At 37.8% G+C, this 13,804-nt stretch overlaps 1 pseudogene; it reads right to left on the bottom strand.

Annotated features, from left to right (window-relative positions):
- Positions 1 to 1,039: 1,039 nt before the first annotated feature.
- On the bottom strand, positions 1,040 to 8,453 carry LOC144340067 (beta-defensin 109-like; annotated as a pseudogene).
- Positions 8,454 to 13,804: the final 5,351 nt, after the last annotated feature.

Genomic DNA, 13,804 nt, shown 5'->3' with positions numbered 1-13,804 from the left:
TCCATATGAAGAATGGGGAGTAGCAGCTTGGCAGTAAGCCCCATCCAGCTCCCACACCCTTGGCAAGGCAGGTCTCACACCCACAGTGTTCCACTGGGAGTAGCTAGCTAAGTTTCAAGAAGTCTGAACTCAGAGCTCAAAACTGACCCATACCATAAGCCTCTCCTATGGAGACAGCAACTGCAGCTTTCAGGCCACATCCCTCCTGATCCACCTGCAGAGCAGGGGCATCCAGCTCCTGTGCTTGCTGCTGCATCACACGTCCCACTCACCTCTCAGTTCTGGCCTGGGGAGTTTGTCCCCTCACAAGATTATATCAAACATTTCAGTTGGAAGGTTCTCTCAACCTGTGACCACCATTTGAGTTAGCTGGCAGACTTCTGGGAGGTCCTCTCTGAGTTAGAATCGGAAATGGCTTCCCTCCATCCTGCCAGAAACTGGGAACGTGCTGGAGACTCAAAGCACATCCCAATGCCACTCCTCATATACTCATCACCCTTCACTAAATCAACTCCAGCTCTGAGTAGGATTAAGGCCTTCCCCTATGGCCTAGATTGATAGGTTTCCCAATGGAAGTGTATATCTTACAGTCAGTTTATCCCCCTCTCACACCCTCGAAACCCAAAATTTTCTGCCTAGCTTATGGCGTAACCTGCATCCTGCTGCTTCTTTCAAATGGTCTGTGGCTTATTTCAATTTTCCTGTTAAGTTCCTGTGTTGCTTCTTGAAAGAAAGTTCAGTGTGAATCTCTACACACCACTTTGTCTTTCCAAGTGCAAGAGGCAGGCTAACAATGCCTTCAATCCACCATCTTGGAAAACAAAAATAACAGTTTTCTCATTTTTAAAGGTTTTGTTAAGATCTGTTAATGACTCACAAAGAAATAGTATTGGGTATATTTGAAATTAGTATTTATTCATTTATGTTGATAAGTGAAAATACAAGATGGTTATCAAGATGGAAGTACTTAATATGTATATTTCAATATTCTTAGATGCAAAGAACTTCACTTTTGATGTATTTTTATTTTACATCAGTTTCATTTCAACTTAGGTTTAAGGGGTTCTTGATAATCTGACATGATAAGTGGTGTTGGAATTGGCACTAAAATCCACCATGCTCTACAGCACTTCATCCTTCTTCAGCAGGCACCAATTTGATCTTCTACTACTTTGCAGACATCTCTTCTGCAAACATCAGACAAATTGAGACAATGACCTTCAGCAGCACCCAAACCACCTCTCACTGCAGGAAAGAAGATCCAGTGAGATCTACATAGTCCACAAATGGAATGTAAATCCATAAACACTCTTAAGTAAGAGAATAAATTTAGTATGAGCATTTTTACGTGGGAGCTTTTGAAATGGTTGCTGCTCATATGTCAGAGACACATGCAGATTAAGAAAGGTAGTAGTTCCAATCCTGGTTTGGCACAACAGTCACGGTATTTTTAGTGGGGGAAAAGAGCTGTGGGAGGGGATGGTACATCTTCATCTTTTCCTCTGCGTTTTCTCTCAGAAATGGCTGTTGCTTACCGCAGGGCAAAAATGCCAGTGTCTTCTGCCAGAGTGGGTTACTGAGGGCCATGGTGGTTCCACCTTGTGGCTGATACTGATAGTCCCTTTCTGCTTTTTTTCGTTCCTAGCCAAAAAAGATATTTCTGCAGTCTCAGGTATGCTGATTTCAGCAGTTGTTTTTTTCTATATGGCTATTTTTTTTTCTTTCACTCTCTCTCTCTCTTTTTTTTTCTTTTTTTCTTTTTTTTTTTTTTTTTTTTTGGCTTCACTGTGTTGCCGTGGCTTCTTAAGTGGTCCCTTGAACCCTCCCAGTGCTATTTTGGTTTGTACTTAGCTATCTATATATTTTTTCTTGGGGGAAGTATAGAGTTAAAGGCTGGTGTATCCTGCTCTTGCTCCCCCAAGTGATTTCATTCCCCCAAGCTAATATTTCAGGCTTTCAATTTATCCGTGCTTTCATCTGTCCAAACGTAAGTGGAAATTACTTTTTCTCTCCACATTTAGATTTGCTCTACCTACTTTAATTGCTAATAGTGTCTTAGTCATAGGATAGATTAGTTAGAAAAAAGTATATTTTTGACATTATAAATGATCCTTTCAATTTGTGTCTAAAAGTGGAAAATATTAGAAAGCTTAACATTTATTATTGTGTCCAGACCAGTATTTCCTCCAGATGACCTTTATTACAACAAAGATAATTTAATGAAGATCTCTTTAATGGTAAAGCTGATGGCTTTGTGCTATTATAATATCCTTAAAATAAAGTGACAGTCTAGTGGAAAGACCAACTAAAGCAAGGGTTAGGAAAAAATCAGTTATTACCTTCATTTTGGTCTCACTCTGCATTAATAGTTTTCATTGTGTCAAAGATTTATTATTCATTAAGCAAATGTTCATTTAATAGTAAATGGATCCTATTAAAGATGATTTTTAAAATGATAATCACATTACTTTTATTCACATCTGTCTACTGATGCCATTCACAGATGAGAATGGTATAACATTATTTTATTTTTTTCATTTTGCCACATCTTTATTTACTTAGGTTTATGCTGTATCAAACAATGTATGTGTGGGAGTAATGGGTGATTCAGGAATGCATGAGGGGGAGGTTTAAGCTCTTTAACTTCGAACAATTAAAATTAGCAACATAATATTGAAATACATGCATAACACTCAAGTGGTACTTTCAAAATAGTGTATATTTCCTCTGTTTATTTGTAGCTTTTAAACCCAGCTAGAAGTATTCTATTTCTTTTAGGCACCATAAGTCTGAAAGTCTGTAGTGAAAGCTACAAGTAGTAAATGATGCTAATTCATGTGCTCCCACCTGTGGAAGAATTGAATGTCTTAGATAAAAAAAAGATGGTGCAATTGGTGTACCAAGTATCTTAGAATATAATTTGGTGGTGGTTTTTCTGTTTCTGTAGCAGAGTAACATATAAAATATATCCAAGTCATCAAGTTATTTAAATATGCCTTTAAACAGGGAGAACTGAAAATAATACTGTGAATCCTGGTAAGCATTTAAAAATAATGAGGAGAATATTGCCTTTACAAAGTCAAAATTTGTCTGAATACAACCCATACAGCAATTTCATAGCAAAACATTCCTTCAATCCTATTAAAGTCAGAAGGAAAAGAAGAATGTCCACTGTCAATGCTGTATTAATATAGTTCTAAAAGTTTTGAACAATGAAACATATTGTAAGAAGAGAAGTCAGAGGAGACTTGAGCCCATTGTTTTTCCTCTCCTTCTATACCTCCCAAAATACCATTGGAATGTTGTAACATTTTGAAGAATCTGTAGTAGTGTCCCAAATCATAGAATACTATGAATGCATCTGAATCTGAGATATCCCCAAAAGATACAAAATAGGTGTGACTAGAATGAAAGAAAGATTTAGGCTTTTGGCCATGACTGCAAGTTAGCTGCTCTCAAGTGACTGCTGCTATAGAACAAATATATAGTAGAGGATCTCTTTGAAACATTTCTATCCCTGAAAATGGTTAGGCAAGTTCTTAAAATATCTCCTCTTTCAAACACAAAAATAGTCTGTGAACTGGAGCTTGAGCAGTGGGCACTTTGTACTGGATAGCTGATGGAGGGGGGTGAGGGTTTCCCAGATCTTCTGGGAAGATCTGCTATGATCAGTAATGCTAATGATGGTACTACTGACTCTTGGGCCATCAGAAATTCCAGTTTGTTAATGCTGAAACTTCTATATTGAGTTAAAGCATTGAGTCAGCTTCACAGAGGAAGTCTGGATAATAGCATTCTCATTTCAGACCATAAAATGATGTCAGGTTAAGGATGAACAATGAGTTCAGTATTAAAAATGATCAGGTAAGCAAGACACCATGAATAAAAGTTAATGAAATGAATAGCATATCTAGACCCTTTAAAACTAAATATATTGAAATCATCAATGTGGAGAAATAATTAAGCAGGTGTGTATCAATTGTTTAAAGAAACAATCTACTATTACAAAGATGTAAAAACAATAGTAAAACAATATAGATGATAGAAAAAATGGGCAGGTCTGGCTGGGCATGGTGGCTCATGCCTGTAATCCTAGCACTGTGGGAGGCCAAGATGGGTGGATCACGAGGTCAGGAGTTCAAGACCAGAATGCCCAAGATGGTGAAACCTTGTCTCTACTAAAAAATATATATATAAAAATTAGCCGAGCATGGTGGCGGGTGCCTGTAGTCCCAGCTACTCAGGAGGCTGAGATAGAAGAATCTCTTGAACCCGGGAGGTGGAGGTTACAGTGAGCCAAGATCACACCACTGCACTCCAGCCTGGGCAACAGAGCGAGAATCCATCTCCAAAAAACAAACAAACAAAAAAAAAAGGCAGGTCTGAAACAAAAAAATAATTTAAAAATAATGCAGGTTATTAATGATATATTAGACACAGGTAAGAGGATAACTAGTGAAGAAAAAAATGTTTACATGATATACCCAGAATGTAGCATGGAAACAGAAGGTCTAACATTTATTTAATTCAAATATGGGGGGAGAGAAGTGTAAAAGGATTCACCATTTCAAGAGATTCTCAGAAAGAAATTAAGAAACGGTATAAACCCATTGATTCAAAGAATATATTTCTAACAGATGATATAAAAATCAACTCACTTTAGTTAAATTATAAAACATTAAAACCAAACACCAGACCATACAAACATTGAAAAAAGGATAATTTATAATGAAATAATATTTATCTGATTATGAAAGAAAGAAAGAAAGAAAGAAAAAGAAAGAAAGAAAGAAAGAAAGAAAGAAAGAAAAAAGCATTAGTGAGGGAGGGCGAGTGAGAGTGAGTGTGTTTGGGCCCCTACTGATGATGCTAAACTATCACAAGCCCACACTCAGCCTTTCAACATTTGCTGGAGATTCACTTGTTCACTCATTCACTAAAAATGAGTAAACTAGTATCAACAAATGTCGAGAGAAAATAACTGTTAATATAGAATTGGGTACTCAGTAATGCTGTCTTTCAAGATCAAAAATAACAATATGAAATTGACAGATAAAAATTAAAATTGTTCACTACCAAAAGATCTGCAGCAAATAAAATTTCAAAGGCTACATATCAGAAAGAAAGAACTTAACCCAAAAGCTGATATTAGAGTCAACTTGGAATTCCATAAATATCACTAAACTGATGATAATAGTAACACTTTCTGACATGTGGGGATTCTGAAAAGAAGTGAACTTTTACTTTTGTTTAGAATTTAGAAAGTTGTAGAAAAATGCTCTTGCCCTGACAAAGAGAATAAGCTGGATAATCTATAGATCATAGATTTCATTTTGAAACACAGAACTGAGGTCTCAAAAAAAGCTAATTATTTTAAATTCAGAGTGATGAAGCCCTGCTGAAAAAAGAACGGATCCACAGATGCTTTGTGCCTAGCTGAGTTGCAGCAGCAGAAGCAGGAGGAAGCTGCCCTTGATGGAGATAACAAGGAAACAAGTGAATCTCCAGCAAATGTTGAAAGGCTGAGTGTGGGCTTGTGATAGTTTAGCATCATCAGTAGGGGCCCAAACACACTCACTCTCACTCACTTTCCCTCACTAATGCTTCTTTCTTTCTTTCTTTCTTTCTTTCTTTCTTTCTTTCTTTCTTTCTTTCTTTCTTTCTTTCTTTCTTTCTTTCTTTCATCTTTCTTTCTTTCTTTCTCCTTCTCCTTCCTTCCTTCCTTCCTTCCTTCCTTCCTTCCTTCCTTCCTTCCTTCCTTCCTCCCTCCCTCCTTCCCTCCCTGCCTCTCTTCCTTTCTCTGTCTCTCTCTGTCTCTGTCTCTCTCTCTCTCTTTCTTTCTTTGGAGTCTCACTCTGTCGCCCAGGCTGGATTGCAATGGCGCGATCTTGTCTCACTGCAACCTCCGCCTCCAGGGTTCAAGCGATTCTCCTGACTCAGCCTCCCAAGTAGCTGGGACTACAGGCGCATGCCACCGTGCCCGGCTCGTTTTTTGTATTTAGTAGAGACGGAGTTTCACCGTGTTAGCCACTGACCTCGTGATCTGCCCACCTCGGCCTCCCAAAGTGCTGGGATTACAAGCGTGAGCCACAGCACCCGACCCCACTAATGGTTTTTTCATGACCTATCTTGTGTGCTCCTAGGTAAGATCGGATGGAGAGCAGAACTACCTGAGACCCTTTTGAGGGACAGGCATGTAGGAACTGCTGCAGTTTGAGGTGAGAGCAAGGTAAAGGTCTTACTGTGAGAATCGGGTAAAATCCTCTGTTACTGGGGAGTAGGTGGGGGAGCTGAGACAATGCCCCCTTCACTCTTTTCTCACAGGTGCATAAGCAGAGGGACCTGATGTCTGAAGACAGGGCAGGGCAGGTAGATGAGAGAAGCAGATTCTCTGGTCTTTCACTGAGTGTGAGGCAGCTACTGCCCAAGGCTGGGCAAGGGATGGGAGCCCTGAGAGATTCTTGAGGTGCAGAGATAGAGGCTTGCTGAGGATGAAAGTGTACAGGAGAGCTAAGAGAGGCTCCAGTGCTGACCGTGGCATTCTGCAAGAAGAGAAAATCTGTATGTAGTGGTTTATGAGGGAAAATCATGAGTTCAATTTTGGATATCTATGACTTTTGAAATTCAGTGTCCAAGTAGATATACCAGTTATGCAGTTGGATAATTTATTATAAGCCTGCAGTTCAAAAGGAGGTCCAAAAGGAGAATTTAAGAGGATGAGACTTGCTGAGCCCCTCCAGAGTGTGTGGTGAGGGAGAAGAGAAGAGGATCAGGAACTGAGCTCTGGAGCTCTCCAATAGGAAGTGTGATGGGAAAAGATGAGGAAGAAACAAAGGAAGCCGAAGTGGTAGCTCCAGTGAGATAGGCTGAGAATCAAGTGAATGTGCTGTCCTGGAAGCCAAGTGAAGAAAGTATACTATGAAGAAGGAAGTGATTATTTGTGTCAAATGCTGCTAATAGGCCAATTAAAGTTTTAGTAAAAAATGATCATTGGACCTAGCAATATGGGGAGATTATTGGTAACTTTGACAAAAGTGGTGTCAATAACATGATCGAAAAAAGGGGAGAGAGCCCAACTGTGATATATTTAAGAGACAATGAGAGGAGAGGAATTGAAGACAGAGAGTATGGACAACTCTTTTAAGATGTTTTGCTGAAAACTAGAGCAAAAAATAGATTGACAGCTGGCATCAGAAGAAAAGCAAGGACATGCTTAACAGCATATTTGTATGCTGATGGTAATAATTTACTAGCATAAAAATTGATGACACAGTCACAATTGATGACACATGATGTAGTGAACTGCAACAGGAAAATCCCCCAGTACACAGCAAAGAGAGAATATAATATACAAATATATTTTTTAAAAAATTATTTGAATCTCTGAAACATGTTTTGACATTAACCTTTCATTCCTGCAATAGTTATTTTAAGCATGTTCTCATTTGTCCAGTGTTGCCAGGTTATTATAAAGTATATTAGACTTTATGAAAAGCGTTTTTTAAAATGTTAGTTTTTTTCTCATTTGTTTCATTAATTTATATTTTGTATTTATAACTTTCCTTTTATCTTCTTTAGGTTTATTATGCTGTTTTTTTCCAAAAGCCCTCAAAATGCATGCTTAGACCATTAAATTTTAGCTGGTTTAGTATTGAAAGTGATGTTACCCATTTCTGTGTGGTTACCTGTAATATACCACGAGCGGCACTTCTTGGTGTCTTTACTTATTATTAATTCACTTGTCTGAAGTTCCTTTAACTCTCCTTTCTAGTCCTAAGTTTCACTTTGCAAATCATTTTTTATTCATAGCCACGTAAAATAGAATTTATTTTGAAAAGTCTCTCATATAATTTTCACTTATTCTAGGATTATAATTTTTCTGTTTGTCTCTTTGAATAAAACTTTCAGATTTGTCAACACTCATTTAGCAGTAGCTCCTATTGATAGAATTCCATCCATCTCTTTTGACCTAGTGAGCAAATATAATAATAAATGCTGCTGAAATTCAATCCTGTCAGATCTAACTGCCTGCATATAAATTTCCAGGTCCCACAAAGGCATCTCATTGAGGTCACGTTCTGTTGTATCCTTACTTTGTATCTTGAGATGTCTTGGTGGGGCATGGAAATTGATATGTAGGCAGTTTGATCTGACAGGATTGAATTTCAGCAGCATCCATTATTATATCCACTCACTAGATCAAAAAACATGGATGGAATCTTATCAACAGGAGCTACTGCTAAATGAGTCTCTTTTCTATTTTTCCCTATTATAATCTTAGTGAATCTGTAAATATTAGGTTCTTGAACCCACAGAACTGATTCTAGGATCTTGTTTGGCCAGGGATATAGCCTTCTAATCTGCAGAACCTTATAGTAATCAGCTACCAACTTACCTGGGGATAAAAGAATTGAAAAAAGAAGGAGAATAAGAAGAAGCAAATGGAGTCTCATGGCTGAAGGGCCAGCATCAATGTGGGTTGAGCCTGGAGTCTCTGGACATGGTAGGTCTGAGCCTTTTTATGATGCTGTCTGAGTCTGAGTGATTTGTTCTTGGTTGGTAGAGCATAACGAAAAGAGAATAACTAAATCTTCCACAAGAAACTTCCGGGGACACACAAGTACCTAAATGTGGTGATATCCCAATGGATGAGAAAGCAGGTGAATGCTATTATTTCCAAAAGACTCAGGATGTCTTATTGTCACCTGCTTTCTTTATTATTTTCAACATGCACATGCAATAATCATTGCTCTTACTTTAAGTATAAAGTATTGTTTGCCAGGCAATATAGTAGGAACTGAAGTAAAATTGTTATACAAAAACAGTATGTAATTAATGGATATAGTTTGGCAAATTTGCACATATATATTACTCTTGTTACCACAATGAATATCCAGGTAATAATATACCCATCACCTCCAAATGTTTCCTACATCCCTTTATTGTTGTTGTTGTCGTTGTTGTTGTTGTTGTCAGAATCCCTAAGATCGACCTTCTTAACAAATTGTTAAATACAAAATACCTCAGTAATAACTATAGGTACTATGTTTTAGAGCCTATCTCTGTAATTGACCCATTTTGCATAGCTTTAACCCTTGAACAATAACTCCCCGTACTGCTCTTTCCCACTCAGTAAAATACCAAACTCTTTTAAAGCACATTCTATATAATCCACTTTATGAAGCTTTTTCTAACATTCTTTTGTCTGCTCCCCCTCAGTAAAGGGAAATACTAACATAACCATTACCTATTTTGGATTTTTGTGTCTCTTACATATATTCCTGCATGAACCATTTACCACTTTATCTCCCATTATCTTAATATGAAGTAAAATAAAACTTGAAATGATTTTAAAAATGAAATTACAGAAGGGCTTTGTAAAAGTATGATGTACCATTGCTCATTTGTAAGAATTCAAGTGACATTAGGGGTTTTAAAACATCTTTTGTTTTGATTGGTTCTTTGCTTGTAAACCTTGTGTCTTGCATATTGTGGGCACAGTATCCTTCCCAGCTATTTGCTTGGGGAAGATCAGTTAGAGCTACAATGAACATCAAAGGCTATCTTGTCTAGTGACTTACCTTACAGATGAGGAAATGAGCTGAGGGAAAGGAAGAAACTTGCCCTAGATCACCCAGTGATCAAGTGAGGAAGGTGATAGGGACAGCACTAACGCTTGGTATTCTCAGCCTCATTCTATTTTCCACTCTTGTCCCTTCTCTGTTTCCTCCTCTCTTCCCCAGCCTTCTAAAGAAAACTTTGCAGTTCTGCTGCAATGTCTACCTAAGGACATCCTGAGGAGACCCCGCTTTTCATTAGACTGCTTTTTTAAGCACTGTCCTGCATTTTCTTCTTCAGTCTTGTTGCATCCCATTTTTGGCTATAAGTAATGCTTCTGCTGTGCTGTTCTATCCAATTAGTTTTTTTCTATTTTCATTGATTGAAAATTAAAACAACAAAAAACATGAGTTTATCTAAATTTGGAATTTTTAAAACTTGATTAAAATTTCCTGGGGATATGGATGTAAGACATAGATTTTAAAATATTTTTCATTTTCAAAATTAAAAATCAAACCCATATATTTAGCCAGGGTGACTACTTGATAACTACTAATCAGATGGGTCTTCAGTAATGCCACAAGGTTAATACTCTTATAAATCAATTCCCTGGTGTTTTGTGCTACTGAGTTAATACAATTTGATACGGTATCACCTTTAACCAGGCTTTGAGGAGTCACACAAAGGAACAGCACAACAGAGCCATAGGGTGGGATGTGTGGGGAAACCGAGATGTAAAACACAGCCTCGACTCTGACATTTACTCCACTGTTGGGAAAAGTACTTCAATTCCCAGGGCCTTAATATTTTCCTGTATAAAACAGGAAAAATAGAGCCATCTTTAAGGTTTTGTCAAATCTTGTTGCTGAGTGATTTTAGTGTCTGCAGCTATCCTCTCTGCTAATCACAACAAGGTTAGCTAACTGTTCTTTTGTTTAGTTAAAGATATTTTTGCATTTGCTTACAAATACTTATTCTCCCCTTCACAAAGAAGGAAACATTTTAAAGATAATTTATAAGATGTTCAGAGTCTCTTACATATCAACTCTTCACATTGTGGTAGAGTAGCTTAACCCCGTTCCTAAGAGTATAGATTCAGATCAGCCTGTATGTAATTAACCCCCAAACCTATGTGGAGTGTGGGATAGATAATATATTTCAAACACATGAAAAGGCACACGCACACACACACACACGCACACACACACACACACGCAGTATTACCAAGGCAGAGGTTCAGGTGAAAATATTGGATAGACAGCTCAAAACTCTTAGTACTAAAATAATCCTAATAATAACTTTCCTTCCAAAATCACCACCGACAATCAGATCTCTTAAAGGTTGGTGTCTTAGGTTTTTGAACTTTGTGTAACTTTTGACTTTCTTATTTGGTTGTATGCTATTGATCTCATAGAAAGAAACTTCTACTTCATCCTATTCCAGTGCTGTGTTGTAGGGGCTTGTGGTCGTTTTTCTGGTCTATAGCAATCCAGGTTACTGGCCTCTGGCTTCTTAGGAGCAAGGCCATCACATGCTTTTGTTCTTTGCTTGCTTCCTTGTAAGGGCCTGACATACAGTGGGTGCTTAACAAATAATTGATCAACTGAAATCATTTTCCACCTCCGTTCTCTCACTTCAACCTCTCCCTTTTACTTCTTCCAGATTAGTTTTCCTACAGCAAAATGGGAATTGTCCAAAAACTGCCCTTCATCTTTACAACTTGAAGGATTCATTACCCTAAGCAGTCCTTCAAAATTGACTATCAGAGACTAGATAAAAAGTCTGGGTTCACCAAGAATAGGCATGTGTGCCATTATATTTTCTGCTGAAAGCTTTGGAAAGTGTCTTTTAGCAAACAACATAAAGCATAGAATTTGACCATTCCTGACAATGTAAAAGGATCATCCACATTCTCACATGTCCATGGCTACTTTCCCACTCCTTCCCCAACCTTGAAATCCTGAATTCAAAAGAAAACATAAGAAGATAGTATGCCTCATGTAAGGCAACAGGTTGCTTAATCTTTCTTGCCTATACACATTCAAGAGCTCCAGAAAAATTTCTGAGCTACTTAGGATGCCTGATCCTCTTCTTGGGTAAAAGCAATAAGTCCTACATGTAGTCACCAAAACCGAGTCTGTTCAAGGGGTCTTATACCTGTGATTCATGATTGCATGCTAAATGTAGAAGGATATGCTCTGTTGCAGGGCCATGTCTGGTCATTGTTTAAGTTCTACTTTGGAGGACTAGTTGCTGAGAAGGAAGAGGGAATGATAATGTTAGAAATTGGAATAAAACTTAAGGGGAAAAATCAAGTACAAGGGACCAACAGTACTAAGGGGCAATAGGTTGAAGATTTCTTCGATTATTGTAATATTTTCAAGGAGACTCCCATGAATCCTTCCTGGCTGACCCCAACATAGCTTTGGCATAGCCCTTATGCCAAATGTCTTAGGCTAATTAACTTTTCCTAAAGAAAATAGAGGAGTTATGGAGACCAGTATTTAGTAGAATAATGCCTGATTATCTTGCTTTTGAGGTTTAGTAACTGCTAGTAAACTTGCCTAATTAATTCACATTTAGAGGTAGAGTAACGAGGGTTTCAAGCACTTGAAACAACACTGGCTTCATTTCACGTGAGAGTTCTTATGGAGAGCTAATGAACTATGAGGCTGCAGGTCTCTTGGCCAATAAGTCTTCTAGATTTTCTGTGACTCCCTTTTCTGGTCATAGGTGATTTTGCTTTTGCTTTGAGTATTATAGCACCATAAGATGTCAGACACTCTGCTCTTACCAAGGCTTACACAAAGTTTATCTTGTTATTTGGTAGAGTTTGGCCCATTAAAAAAAAGAGAGTGTGAGAATGATAAAGAGGAGGAGAGCAATCCTCACTGCTGAAGGAAGAAGAAAGCTTGGCTTTATTTCCAGTAGGCAGAAAAAACTTCCCTCTGTAGCTCTCTAGCACCAGTGGAATGTCTTTGTTTGGATAATAAGTGTCCTTCCATACCTCATTAGGCATATTCACAGACAGAGATGTACTATGCACGCAAAATCACCTTCATGGGATGACTGAAAGTCCATGTTTTATTGGACACTAAGTTCATTAGAAAGATGTGGGTGCACAGTTTTGACCAGAAAACCTTGTTAAATGGGAACATAAGCTACAAATATTTTGGCAAAAGATTAAAGTTTATGAACAACCAACCAAGCATTTATATTAAGTTACAATTAATTAGGCCATGTTGAGAAACCATTTGGTTTAGTTAATGATTAGACATTTTGTTAGTGAACACTTCCCAGACTTTACTAGCCCTGCTAATCCCTGCTTTGCTCCTGGTCTGAACCCCCACAGTGCCTTGTTTATGATACAGTGCCTACTGCTTGTATGCTAGATTAGTGAATGTATAGTTGCCTCCTCTACTACTGTGTGAGCTTCTTGTTTGCCAGGACAGGGCTATATTCCTCAGAGCTGAGGAGAGAGTTGAATCATGTGGTCATTTATTCTCAAATCCTCTTCAACAAGTGAAGCGAAACAGGACGGTGCAAGGCCACTGCACATGGAAGCAGGAGGTCTGGATTTGAGTTCTGAATCCCTAGATCTATTACTAACTAGAGGTATGGATACAGTCAGGAAAATATTCTTCCTTGTCTTGATAGCACCTATGTAGGTCCAGATCTGTTGGGATTCTCAATAATTACTGTGCATAAAATCAACTGAAAGTTATTTTGCAATGCAGATTCTTAGCCCCATTCTATGAAGTGGTTACTGTTTATAAATTGATAAATAATTTTTATTACACAATGTAAATTTCCTTACTTGCACCAGCATACAAAAATCTTGAATAATATTAGCAGCAGAATCTTTCAACAAAATAACTATGTATAGCTATGAAACCACTTTGTTTCACTGCTTTTTATTTTCTTTTATTTATCACCATTGTTTTATTTATAAACATTGTTTCTACTCATAAGGAGTATGTATTTTCTACATGTTTATAAAATTAATGCCTGAATGAAGTTGCTTAAACAAGACAGAAGTTGATTTCTTTTTCACTTAAAATTAACCTGTAGTTACACCATTCAGGGTTAGTACAGATACTTTCTAATGTCTTTAGGGATGCAGGTCCCTTCCAGGTATCTGCTCTGCTATACTTTAGAAAATACCCTAGTTTGGCTGCTAAATTCCCACCTACTATTTCTGAATTCTAGACAGCAGGGAGAAAAAAGGCGTGGGAGAAGGGCAAAG

This window comes from Macaca mulatta, chromosome 3, assembly GCF_049350105.2.
Source record: "Macaca mulatta isolate MMU2019108-1 chromosome 3, T2T-MMU8v2.0, whole genome shotgun sequence".
Lineage (NCBI taxonomy): Eukaryota > Metazoa > Chordata > Mammalia > Primates > Cercopithecidae > Macaca > Macaca mulatta.
The sequence above is the reverse complement of the archived record's forward strand: the minus strand, read 5'-3'. Positions and strand labels throughout refer to the sequence as shown.